Source organism: Pseudophryne corroboree, chromosome 10, assembly GCF_028390025.1.
Source record: "Pseudophryne corroboree isolate aPseCor3 chromosome 10, aPseCor3.hap2, whole genome shotgun sequence".
NCBI lineage: Eukaryota > Metazoa > Chordata > Amphibia > Anura > Myobatrachidae > Pseudophryne > Pseudophryne corroboree.
The window spans coordinates 374,647,935-374,661,437 of record NC_086453.1 but is presented as its reverse complement, the minus strand read 5'-3'; the positions used below and the strand labels follow the sequence as shown (position 1 = coordinate 374,661,437).

At 48.8% G+C, this 13,503-nt stretch overlaps 1 protein-coding gene across 6 annotated transcripts in view; it reads left to right on the top strand.

Annotated features, from left to right (window-relative positions):
- Nucleotides 1-13,503, top strand: part of FEZ1 (fasciculation and elongation protein zeta 1) — a 230,448-nt gene that overhangs the window by 186,303 nt on the left and 30,642 nt on the right. The window lies entirely within an intron of this gene.

Genomic DNA, 13,503 nt, shown 5'->3' with positions numbered 1-13,503 from the left:
GCAGTGTACAATATAAAAAGTAGCCAATATACAATAAATAGAGCATTCTAGTAACTGCCATGCAATACGGAAAGCATCTTAGTGACTGCCATACAATACGGAAAGCATCTTAGTGACTGCCATACAATACAAATAGCTTCCTAGTAGCTACCATGCAATATATAGAACATACTAGTGATTGTCAAACAGTAAGAGCAGCATACTAGTGGCCGATATTCAATACAGAGAGCATCCTAATTATCCATAAAGATTACAGAGAAGATACTAGTTATAGCCATAAAATACACAGAGCATCCTAGTGATTTCCATACAATATAGAGAGCACCCCAGTGACATACAATCTAGGATGCTCCATGTGTTCTTTATCAGTCACTATGACAGAGAATGTCAAAGTGACTGATAAAGAACACATGGAGCATCCTAGTGGCCAATATACAATACAGAGTGCATCCCATTGACCGTCATACAATAGACGGAGCATCCCAGTGACAACTATACAATACACAGAGCATAGTAGTGACCACCAGAGAACTTGTGACTGCAATAGAGCATTTTAGTGACTGCCACACAATATCATCTCTTAATCTTTTCTTAAACAGTTTTCAAAATTCATTCTTCAGTATTTTTAATTAATCCCCACGTCATCCATTAATCCCAGTCCTTTTCCTTAACCCCTCGTAACTTCTCCTTGCCTCATTAAAATAACACACTTATCATAGCTTAATTAAGAACATTAACCCTTTCACCCTCATAATTAATCGCAATAATAACAAATCTCTTTCTTCATCAGGGTTCATAGGTTTCACAGGGAACATCGGGGTTGTAGGTGGTGAATGAGAGTCAGGCACCAAACAGTTAAAGCTTTCAGCATATCTCAGAATGCTTGGCTCTTCTCCCCTATAACCCCGCCACCAGGCTAAGGCATTCGATTTTTTTGTTGGTGCCTGCAGAAAGCAGGTGCACTGTTTACAGGCCCCACAGCTTTTAAAAGTTTACTATATGTACTCTGTAAGTCTGGCTGACTTCAGCGCTGCAGCTCCACCACCAAACCTCCCCCGCCCTTTACCCCCCCCCCCCCCCCCCTCCGCGCTGGCTCCGAAATGCCCCTGCTTGGCCAGAGCCTCAGATGGGAACTTGCGGCGAGGGGTGGACACTGCGACTGTGGGGACCCCAGGACTGCGTGGCCAGCAACGGGAGGCCGGTAAGAGGGTCCCCTCTCTGGGACTCGCATATAAATCGCAATCCACCGCGGCGCTGGCGTGGACACTGTTGCAAAACATGGACTCCACTAGATCACAAGTGCATTTGTTGGGCACAGGTTAAGGTGTTACAGCACCTATTTAGTGAGGCCCTTTCTGTACCTCGGGTGGAAGACCAGCATAGGGGACAAAGCGCTCAACCTGTAGCCCCTCCCCCAGCTTTGGGCGCCAGTCTACTGCAGACTTCTCACCCTTAAGCTGCATGTCACTTCCTCCTTCCCTCAGAGACCCGGGCAGCCAGTTTATAATAGGCAGCAAGTTGGTCTCCGGGAACGCTGGGCTTAGTCTCCCTGTAAAAACGTCTGCAACAAAACAGGTTTTTACATTCACTTATATCCTACCTGCTTTCCAAAAAAGCTGAGTAGTTGTTTTAAGTGTTCATGTTTTCTCTATACCTTGTGGACAAGGTGCTTCAGAGTTATTCTAGCTGCAATGATTTGCTGCTTATAGTCATATACTCCGCATACTACACTCTGTGTATCTATTACGGTACTATATCTGAGTGTACAGGCGCCCATATTGTTTCACTAATATGTCTAACAAAACGGGTAAAAAAAAAGCAGAATCCCCTGTGTTGCTCTCATGTAGAGTTTGCCTGGCAGGGTTATCTGCAGAGGATGGCCTCTGTGCTCACTGTTATACACCTCCTATTCAGTCCACACCTCCTGCTCCTACGCAGGAGCCTTCCTGGACGGTTGGCTCTAAACTATTAGGTACTCTGGTGGTCCGACTTACACCCATCACGAGCCCACCTGTGTCGCTAGCACCCAACATAGTACCAATAGTGAATCCTTCTTGGTTGGATACCCTGTCTACTCAGGTTCAAGAGCTAACGTAAACTCTGACTAGACAAAAGACACTGACGGGGCAAAAACATGCCACCGGTTACTCTAGGCAGGCTACTTCTTCCGCCAAAGCCACTATCTTATCAGATTCTAATGTGTCATCTGACAAAGAGGGTGAGGATACGGCTGTCTCCCATTCGGGTAGATGTCCCTGATCTAGTTGAGACTATTAAACAGATACTTCAACTTTTCTGAGGAACCCACACCTTTTGCTAAGCAAACTGATGTGTTTAAAAAGCAAAAGATAATTAAGTCAGAATTCTCACCTTCTGATCATTTAATGCAGGGGTAGGGAACCTCCGGCCCGTGGGCTGTATAAGGCCCGCAAACCCATTTGTTTCGGCTCGTTACTGTGTGTCAGCGAGACACGCCGCCCCTCAGTCCGGCGTCGGCGTGTCTCAGCTGTCAGGGCAGAGAGGAGAGCGCAGCTATGTTGGGCGGTGGCAGTGGCGGGTAGGATCATAAACCAGCCGCCAATCGTGAGCCAATCAGAGCTCACAGACTGGCAGCCAATCAGGAGCCGCCGCTGCCGTTCCGCAAGCTCTGATTGGCTCATGAACCGGTGGCTGGTTTGAGGTCCTACACACCGCCGCCCAACATAGCTGCGCTCTCCTCCCTGCCCGGTCCCTGACAGCTGAGACACCGCGCCTGACTGAGCAGTGCACTAAGGGGTAGGAGAGGCGCACGCTGCGCTCTCCTCCCCTTACAGCAGCAGCGGTGAGCAGCACAGTGGGGTGGGTATGTGTGGGGCAATGTGTATCTGGCACTGTGGGGCATTTGTGTATCTGGCACTGTGGCGCATTTGTGTATCTGGCACTGTGGCGGCATATGTGTATCTGGCACTGTGGGGCATTTGCGTATCTGGCACTGTAGGATATTTGAGTATCTGGCACATTGGCAGCATATGTGTATCTGGCACTGCACTAATAGGGGCATATGTATATCACGCCCCATTTTAATTGCCAACACCCATTGGGGCATAACTACTGGGGGCATAACTACTGGGGGGCAGGATAATTTTTAAGTTGATAATTTTTGTATGGCCCCCGAAGGATTTTATATATATCCAAATGGCCCTTGGTAGAAAAAAGGTTCCCCACCCCTGATTTAAGGGAACATAGCCAGGAATACTCCTGGTATTCATTTCCCTTTGTCTACGTGTGCGTTGGCTCACTATCCTCTCCCAGCAGCAGTGTGTGCAAAGTGGGAAACTCCTCACTGTAGGAACCGACGGATACAAAAATTAAAAATGATCTGACAGGCTATTCATAGGCCTACAGTGTCAGCATCATGGGCCGCAAAGACTAGTGAAGTATGGTTAAAAGCAATTGCAGAGGACCTGCCTTCACATATGTCTAATGATTACAGGATGTACCTAGAACAGTGGTAGCCAACCATGGTCCTCAAGAGCTACCAACAGTTCACATTTTCCAACTCACCCAGCAGGTACACAGGTGCAGTCATTACTCACTGACACATTTTAAAAGATCCACAGCTGGAGCTAATTACTTAACTTCTGATTCTGTGAGGAGACCTGGAAAATGTTAACTGTTGGTAGCTCTCGAGGACCAGGGTTGGCTACCCCTGACCTAGAGCATGTTAAGACGGCATTGGAGAAGAACATTGGAGAAGAACTATCAGAGACTGGAGTTCTAGCAGCAAAGGCATCTGCAACCCCTGTGCTGGCACAACATATTTTTTGGCTACGTTCTTGGAAAGGGGATTTAAATTCCAAGAAACCTTAAGAAATTATACCCTTTACGAGAGCCATTCTCTTTGGTGAAGAGCTGAACAAGATTGTGGCATAATTGGTGGCTTCCAAAACAGCCTTTTTCCCACGGCTCCTGCTCAGTGGGTCATATGATCCCCCTTTCCTACCTTTCGTCCACAAGGAAAAGCAAAAGGACAGGTGTTTCCTAGGCTAACCTCAAGGCCAAGCAATCTTCGGTTGCATAAACCCAATGAGCCTGCAGCCCGAAGGGGCAGGCCTCCCCATGGGGGACCTCAGGGTGGGAGTCTGACTTCTGCACTTTGCACAAGTTTGGACCGCGACCACTTCAGACACTTGGGTGCAGGAAGTAGTCTCTCACGGGTACGCCGTCTCATTCAAGGGACTTTCCCCACAACAGTACTTTACCACGAGCCTTCCACCAGATCAGGTAAAGGCTCAGATACTGCAAAACGTTGTCAACTTACTTCTACACTCAGGAGTGATAGTGCCGGTTCCTTGGTCCCCATGGGGAAGAGGCTACTGTTCAACCCTGTTTCTGGTACCGAGGGCCTAATTCAGACCTGATCGCAGCAGAAAATTATTTCTCTAATGAGTACAACCATGTGCACTGCTGGGGGGGAAGGGGCTGATATAACACTTGCAGAGAGAGTTAGATTTGGGTTGGTTACATTGTCTCTGTGCAGGGAAAATACTGGCTGCTTTTTTATATTTACACTGCAATTTAGATTTCAGTTTGAACACACCCCACCCATATCTACTCTCTCTGCACATGTTACATCTGCCCCCCCCCCCCCCCCCCCCCCCACCCCCCCTGCACTGCACATGGGTTTGCCCATTAGAGAAAAAGTTTGCTGCTTTTTTATATTTACACTGCAATTTAGATTTCAGTTTGAACACACCCCACCCATATCTACTCTCTCTGCACATGTTACATCTGCCCCCCCCCCCTGCACTGCACATGGTTTTGCCCATTAGGGAAAAAGTTTGCTGCTGCGATCTGCTCTGAATTAGGCCCCAAAGCCCACCAGGTAAGACCGGCAAATTCTCAACCTCAAATCTTTACACAGGTTTGTGAAGCTCTGGCCTGGGGACTTTCTGGTTTCACTGAATATACAGGATGCATATTCCTATTGCACTCCCTCACCAGCGTTTCCTGTGGTTTGCTATCTGCAACAATCATTATCAGTTCCAGGCACTGCCATTTGGTCTAGCAACGGCACCCAGAGTATTTACCACAGTCCTGGCTGTCATGGCAGCACACCTTCATCGTCAGGGTATCAGGATTCTCCTGTACCTAGACGATCTGATAATCCTGGCGAACTCACGCAAAGTTCTCCTGTGTCATTTCTACCTTGCACTTGTTTTCCTACAACGTCATGGATGGCAAATAAATTGGAAGAAGTCCTCCTTTACTACCCTCACAGCGTATGTTATACCTGGGAGCACTTCTGGACTCTCAAAGTCAACAGCTTTTCCTATCACCGGAAAAGATTTTGAATTTAAGGAACAAAATACGCCAGTTCCTTCACTGTCCTCGAGTATCCCTGCATTCAGCAATGCAAATTCTCGGTCTGATGGTGTTAACATTCGACATGGTCGAATTCGCTCAGTTTCATTCTTGCTCTTTGCATCAACTGATTTTTTTTCCAGGTGGAAAGGTCAGCCTCATCACATCATGTCACAAATGATAACTTTCACTAACTTAGTGGCTCCACGACCAGCAACTGAACAGGGGATGACCCTTCTGTATCCCCGACTTGGTACTGCTCACGCCAGATGCCAGCCTTCACTGCTGGGGAGCGGTAACCGAACAGCACACGTTTCGGTGACGATGGAGCTTGGCAGAGTCTCGGATCAATGTGTTGGAATTGAAAGCAGTGTACAATGCGTTGACTCTAGGCCGCACTGTTCTTCCGGGCAGACCTGTTCTGGTTCAGTCCGACAACGCCACGACAGTGGCATATATAACTCGTCTGGGCGGCACTCGCAGCAAGATGGCGATGCAAGAAGTGGCTAAGATCCTCCAATGGGCCAAACGTGATCTACTAGCCATTTCAGCGGTGTCCATTCCAGGCGTTCTTAACTGGGAAAGCTGACTTCTTCAGTCATCAGGATGATCACGCCGGAGAATGGACTCTTCACCCAGAGGTCTTCCAACTCCTGGTAGACAGTAGGGGCCTACCAGACGTGGATCTTATGGCCTCACGCCACAACCACAAAGTTCAGGTATTCGGATCCCAGTCCAGAGATCCTCAGGCAGCCTTTAAAGACGCCTTGTTGGTCCAGTGGACATTTAGTCTACAGTACATCTTCCCTCCGTTGTCTCTTAGGGTCCTTCGGAAGTTCAAACGAGAATTAGGAAACCTCATTCTGGTAGCCTCAGACGGCATTGGTTCTCCAATCTCCAGGGCCTCTCTGTAAGGTAACACCTTTAACTTCCTTAACAACGAGTCCTTCTGTCTCAGGGCCCATACAGTATCTCCATCCGGACCTGACCTGGTTGTCTTTGACGGTGTGGCTCTTGAATCATCAATCCTAAGAAACAAAAGGATTTTTAGATGATGTAATTCAAACGTATGCTTCAGGCACGGAAACCTGCCTCAGCACGAGTATATTATAGAGTCTTGCATGCTTTCATCACATGGTGCGCTGCCAAGCATTATGATGTTACTATTTAAAAAAAAATCAAGAATACTTGCTTTTCTGCAAAGAGGTCTGGATTTAGGTTTACGACTTAAATCTCTCAAGGTGCATATTTCTGCATTGTCTAATTCAGGGCCAGATTAAGCCTTGGGGGTGCCTGGGGCACTTATGACAGAGGGGCCCTGATAGAAGGAAGGGGGGGGGGGGGGTTATAATATATTGCACATACCTCCCAACATGACCCATTCCAGGAGGGATTAAATGCTCTCTGGATGGACCTCCCTCTTAATATATGATTGATGTCACCTGTGCTGAACTATTTAATTAGTAAGAAAGATGTATGAACACAGGTGATTACAATCATATATTAAGAAGGAAGTCCAGGTAGAGAGCATTTGTCCCACCTGGAATGGGTCATGTTGGGATGTATGTATTGGTAATATTAAATTTAAACCAGTGGTTTATATTAGATTTAAACTAATATTTTAATAATGCCTGGGTACTATTTATAGTATCACGTAATTGAGAGACAACTATTTTGTAACATTTTCTTGTAGTGGAAAAAAAGCAACTTAAACAACCTTAAACTACACATAGAAATATAAAATATACAATTTATCTTGTCACATGCAAGAATAGCAGCAGCCTCATTATTACTTACACACGGGGACAGGATTCAAGAGGACTCTGTGTGTTTCTCTCTAGACCCTCAAAATATAACATGTTACCCAGGACCCAGATACCCAGGTGGGCAGGAGAAGCTGGGTCCCTGTGTCACTTACAGTTCTCTCCACCCTCCTATCTCTCTTCTGGTCGGAAAACTCATGAAACCTGATACTCCTGTGTCTCTGTCTGCACTGCATACTGTGCTTTTTGCATTCTGGGTGCCTGGTTCTGCTGCTACATAAGAGGAAGAGCTAGTCAGCGTGTTCAGGCCGGGGGGGGGGGCTGACAATGGGAGCCCAGGGTACAGTATGACCTGCGCCCCTTTCTTAATCTAGCTATGGTCTAATTGATTCCAACGCAGAATTGCCTCAATTACTGATGTATGCACTTTCCTTCAGGGTGTCATCCTCATACAACCTCCTTATGTCCCTCCAGTTGCTCCATAGGATCTGTTGTGTTAAACACTCTACAAGAGTCCCCCTTTGAACCTTTGGAGTCAACCGATCTCAAATGACTGACAGCGAAAGTGTTCTTTTTACTCGCGGTTGCTTCGGCCAGAAGTGTGTCGGACTTCGGAGTCCTCGCCTGTCGTCGTCCCTTCCTGATTTTTCATCCAGACAGGGCAGTTCTCCGGACTAGGCCTGGTTACCTCCCTGACGTGGTTTCTTCATGCCTCCTTAATCAGGAGATTGTGGTTCAAAGCCTTTGTCTCATCAGATTTATCTACAAAAGTACGTTCTTTGGATGTGGTTCGTGCTCTACGTGTCTATGTATACCATACTAACGCCATCAGACGATCTGATGCTCTATTCATTCTTTTTGAATTTCACAAACGTGGCTGGCCTACTAACAAGCAGATGCTAGGCAGATATATTAGAATGGTCATTGCACATGCTTGCATTCGAGCTGACCTTCCAGTACCAGCTTAAATTTCTGCCCATTCTACTCGGCCTGTAGGACCCTCATGGGTGGCACGTCGTGGTGTGTCCAATGTACAATTGTGGGAGGCGGCTACATGGTCTTCGGTCCACACGTTTCTTAGATTTTATGCCTTTGATATATTCGCCTCCCAGGATGCTTCCTTTGGACGTCAGATTCATGTATCCTCTCAGGTGGTCCCCTCACTTGAAGTACTGCTTTAGGACATCCCCAATATTACCTGTGGAATCTATGAAGCCTGATAAAAAAAAGGAGAGTTATGGTAGACTTATCCTTGTTAACGCTCTTTCTTCGAAGTTCATAGGGTCCACAGGGCGCTCACTCTGATGCACCTGGCCTCTATGGGTTTTTGCGGGAATGGCCTCTGGTTCCTTTCTCTTGTTTGTGAGAATGTGTTCTTTCAGTATGTGCCTAAGATCTTTCTTCTCTCCTTTCCTCTTCCTCCTTTGAGCTGGTTAACAAAACTGAATGCCTTAGTCTGAAGGCAGGGTTATAGGGGAGAAGAGCCAAGCATTCTGGGATACGATGAAAAGTTTAACTGTTTGGTGCCTGACTCTCATTCATCACCACCTACAACCCTGATGTTCCCTGTGGGCCCTTAGAACTTAGAAGAAAGAGAGTTAATAAGGGTAAGTCTACCATAACTCTCCTTTTCTGCAGCGGGGTACACTGGGGTTCCACAGGGAATAACATCGGGGTGTAGAGTTGGATCTTGATCCGAGGCACCAACAGGCTAAAAGCTTTGACTGTTCCCAAGATGCACAGCGCCGGCTCCTCTATAACCCCGCCTCCGTGCACAGGAGCTCAGTTTGTAAGTTGATGCCTGCAGTGCAGGCAGCTAACAGGGATGAAAAGAGCTTTTTTAGAAGACAGAAGACTTCAAGGGCCGCAGCACAGGCACTTAAAAGTGCTATATGTCATTCTGACATATCGTGCTGCGGCTCCCTCACCTCCCCCAGCGGCGCTGTATACTCCCGCGCCCTGGTTGCCGGGTACTTACAGTGGAGGGCTCCGGTTTCTCTTCAGGCACACACACTGGCCGCTGCCATGGCTGCGTTACAGGGAGGAGATAAGAGGGTCCCCCAGGCGGGACTCGCTGAAAAACGCGATCCGCCGTGGTCTCTAGGAGACGGGCTGCACTGGCATGGACACTGTGGCCGTACACGGACCCCACTAGACCACCAGGGCAAGGGGCACAGGTCGGACTACCTCATAATCCACTTTAATAGGCCCCGCAGTACCCGGTGGTGAAGTCCAGCAAGGGGATAAGGCTCTGACCTGTAGCCCCAGCCCCAGGCGCCATTTACTGCAAATGTTCCCGCCCTGGAGCTGCATCTCTCTCTCTCTACCTCACTCCCTGTCAGCGTTGGGGCGCCATTACACACAGCTGCGCTGATCCTGGGACTGCTGGTCTCTGTCTCCTCTGTAAAGCCGCCTGCTTCATCAGCGCTGTGCATTTACAGGACACTTAAGTATTCTACATGTCATTTAGGCAGTGTTAGTTAAGAACAAGTGCATACCTTCAGGGATATTTAGTGTACAAGTATCCTGTGATATACATCCAGTCTTTACTGTGCATTGTTATATCTATATACCTATATAGCTTTACTTAGTGGTACAGTTTGTACTTAGTATTGCTAGTCCAGTGCAGTTTTATTGTTTGTAATAATTTCTGCATTGTACATGTGACTGTGTGTGCCTATAGCTGCTGTGTGATTTCTATTTCGTGTATCTCACACATATTGCTATCCCTATATTCTGTACCCTGAGGGGGGGCTAAGTGCATCAGGGTTATCATATAATGTAGTGTTTCACAGGATATACTACTTTGGTATTTTTCTCTGTGTTTTACAGTCACCACATACCTCTTAAATCCTCTGTTTGTGCTCTGCTTTGCAGTCACACTATACAGGGGATTTTTTTGTCAGGTAATTTGTGTGCTTATTTTGTACTATTTCACCCTAAAGTTACGCTTACATATAATGTCTGCTACAGGGATGGATCTAGACTTTTCTTTAGGGGGGGCGGTTTACTGTTTAATCTTGACTCCTCCCTCTACAGTCCCAACTCCTCCCATCTGCAATCCTAACTCCTCCTCTCTCAATTCTGACTGAACTTTTTGAGTGAGACTGAGATAGAGCTTTGTGATTGTTCTATGTACATGTGACTGTGCTATGGGGTAATTGTATTTATTAGCCCTAGTACCCACACACCAGCAAGTGAGGGGCAAATGCTCTGTAACCCTTGCTCTCCTGGCTCCTCTGTGCTGCTGTGGTATAAGCTGCAGCACATCGTTCTGCCTCAGGCTCTCCCAGGAGAGCTCTCTTCTGCTCTTCTGCTCAAAAGTGGGCGTGGCTATGACTGTGTTAGGGGGGCGGTTGCCCCCTTCGCCCCCCCTAAATCCGGCCCTGGTCTGCTAAACAGGGTAGTAGATCCATGGCTGATCCTGCACCATGCAATGCTGATGCCACGGATTGCTCAGAGGAAAACATAGCAGCTGAGGGTTCAGGTACTGGGGGTTCTATACCCCATGGTCAGTCTGCAGCAACGGGGGCAAATCAAGACCCACCTTGGGCTGCTTTCTCTAATTTACTGACTACGCTAGTAACTATGGGACCTCCTGTGCCATTACAGCCACATATAGTCCCTGCAGTTAATCCGCCATGGGCAGATACACTGTCCTCTCAATTACAGCAATTAAATCGGTCTCTGGCTAAGCAAAATCCTGACTCTCGCCCGTCTAAGACCAAGGGGTCATCTAAACGGGCCATTACTTCCTCACAATCCACACGTTTCGGATACCTTGTCCGATGAAGATGGCGCTTACACTGACCCTTCAGACACTGATGCAGATGCTTCTGATGGGGAATCTCTGACACAAGTGGATGTTCCTGACCTCTTGGAGGCTATGAGGCTGATTCTTCAAATCGATGATGACGAAGAGCCTACAGCTACCTCTAAGAAACCAGATAAGTTTAAACGTCAGAAGGTTACTAAATTAGTTTTACCTCATTCTGACCACTTGGTTGACATTCGTCAGGAATCCTGGGAAAATCCAGGAGAGAAATTTTCCCTGTCTAAAAAGATGCTAGCTAGTTATCCTCTCGCTGCAGAATCTCCTATATAATAGCCCTGTGACTCTGTGCCTGGAGCTCTAATGCTGGGCGTGGCTAGGAGCTCTCATTGGGTTAGCAGCAGGTCTATCACACCCAGTCCACAGCTGATTGGGTGAGAAACACCCTCCTACACAGGTTACTTCCAATGCCCTTTGCCTGCTGTGTTTTCACAGAGCAGGATTAGCAATGGGACTGATGGAGCTGCAGCTCCAGGTCCACACCCCAAAATAGGCCCACTGCGTCTGCAGCAACACACCCTCCAACAATTTACACATAAACATTGATACAGATCCGAAAAGTGGGCGTGGCCACGGGTACACCCGCGTGGCCACGCCCCTTTTCATATACTTTCAATGGAAGCTTGGAGAGTCAAAAATCGGTACAGACCATGAAAAAAAGGGACTGTACCTGCCAAAAAGGTGCAGCTGGAGGGTATGCCCCTGCATCTGCAGCAAGTCTCTGCGCTGTAGATAGGGGAAAAATATCCTTTTACTGCAGCGTCCTATGTCCTGCTGCCAGTCCACCTGCCCCCTCCGGCATCAACAATCCCCACTCCCTAGCCACCGCGCAGGTGGAACAAAAGCTGCTGCTGCCACCGGCATAGATGTGTATGAAAGCGGCGCAGCGGAAGGCTTTCATAGCCCTCCCTGCGCCGCATACTCTCTGAGCCCCGGAGCCTCCCCTGCGTGTGATGTCACAGAAGTGCCTCCCCACCACTGCCGCACCCAGATCCCCAGAGGCCCTGACTCCGCAACACAGCACCTGGGCTGCCGGCCTGGAAGCCCCGAGATGGCTAATGTAACGGATAGAGTGGGTGATATCGCGGAGCGTAATATCTGGACGCTGAATCAATGTAAAAGGTGACAGTACTGTGCAGTGCAGTGGGTGTGCAGTCAGGGCCGGTGCTACGGTGTTCGGCGCCCCCCTGCAAACTATAAATTTGCACCCTCGCATACTTTACAAAGGCACAGCGCACATAATACCCCCTGTAGTAGAGACACTTACACATGTAATGACCCCTGTATCAGAGACGCTTACACATGTAACGCCCCCTGAACCAGTGACGCTTACACAAGTAACACCCCCTGTAGCAGTGACGCTTACACACGTAACGCTCCCTGTAGCAGTGCCGCTTACACACGTAACGCCCCCTGTACCAGTGACGCTTACACACGTAACGCCCCCTGTACCAGTGACGCTTACACACGTAACGCCCCCTGTACCAGTGACGCTTACACACGTAACGCCCCCTGTAGCAGTGACGCTTACACACATGTAAAGCTCCCCTGTACAGTGACGCTTACACACGTAATGCCCCCTGTAGCAGTGCCGCTTAGACACGTAACGCCCCCCTGTACCAGTGACGCTTACACACTTAACGCCCCCTGTACCAGTGCCGCTTACACACGTATCGCCCCCAGTACCACTGCCGCTTGCACACGTAACACCCCCTGTAGCAGTACCGCTTACACACGTAACGCCCCCTGTAGCAGTGCCACTTACACACGTGACGCCCCCTGTAGCAGTGCCGCTTACACACGTATCGCCCCCTGTACCACTGCCGCTTGCACACGTAACACCCCCTGTAGCAGTACCGCTTACACACGTAACGCCCCCTGTAGCAGTGCCACTTACACACGTGACGCCCCCTGTAGCAGTGCCGCTTACACACGTATCGCCCCCTGTACCACTGACGCTTACACACATAACGCCCCCTGTACCAGAGCCGCTTACACACGTAACGCCCCCTGTAGCAGTGACGCTTAGACATGTTACGCCCCCTGTACCAGTGCTGCTTACACATGTAACGCCCCCCTGTGCCAGCGAAGCTTAGACACGTAACGCCCCCTGTACCAGTGCCGCTTACACACGTAACGCCCCCTGTACCAGTGCCGCTTACACACGTAACGCCCCCCTGTACCAGTGACGCTTACACACGTAATACCCCCTGTACCAGTGATGCTTACACACGTAACGCCCCCGTACCAGTGACGCTTAGACATGTAACGCCCCCTGTACCAGTGCCGCTTACACACGTAACGCCCCCCTGTACCAGTGACGCTTACACACTTAGCGCCCCCTCTACCAGTGACGCTTAGAGACGTAACGCCCCCTGTACCAGTGCCGCTTAGAGACGTAACGCCCCCTGTACCAGTGACGCTTACACACGTAACACCCCCTGTAGCAGTGCCGCTTACACACGTATCGCCCCCTGTACCACTGACACTTACACACATAACGCCCCCTGTACCAGTGCCGCTTACACACGTAATGCCCCTTGTACCAGTGACGCTTAAACATGT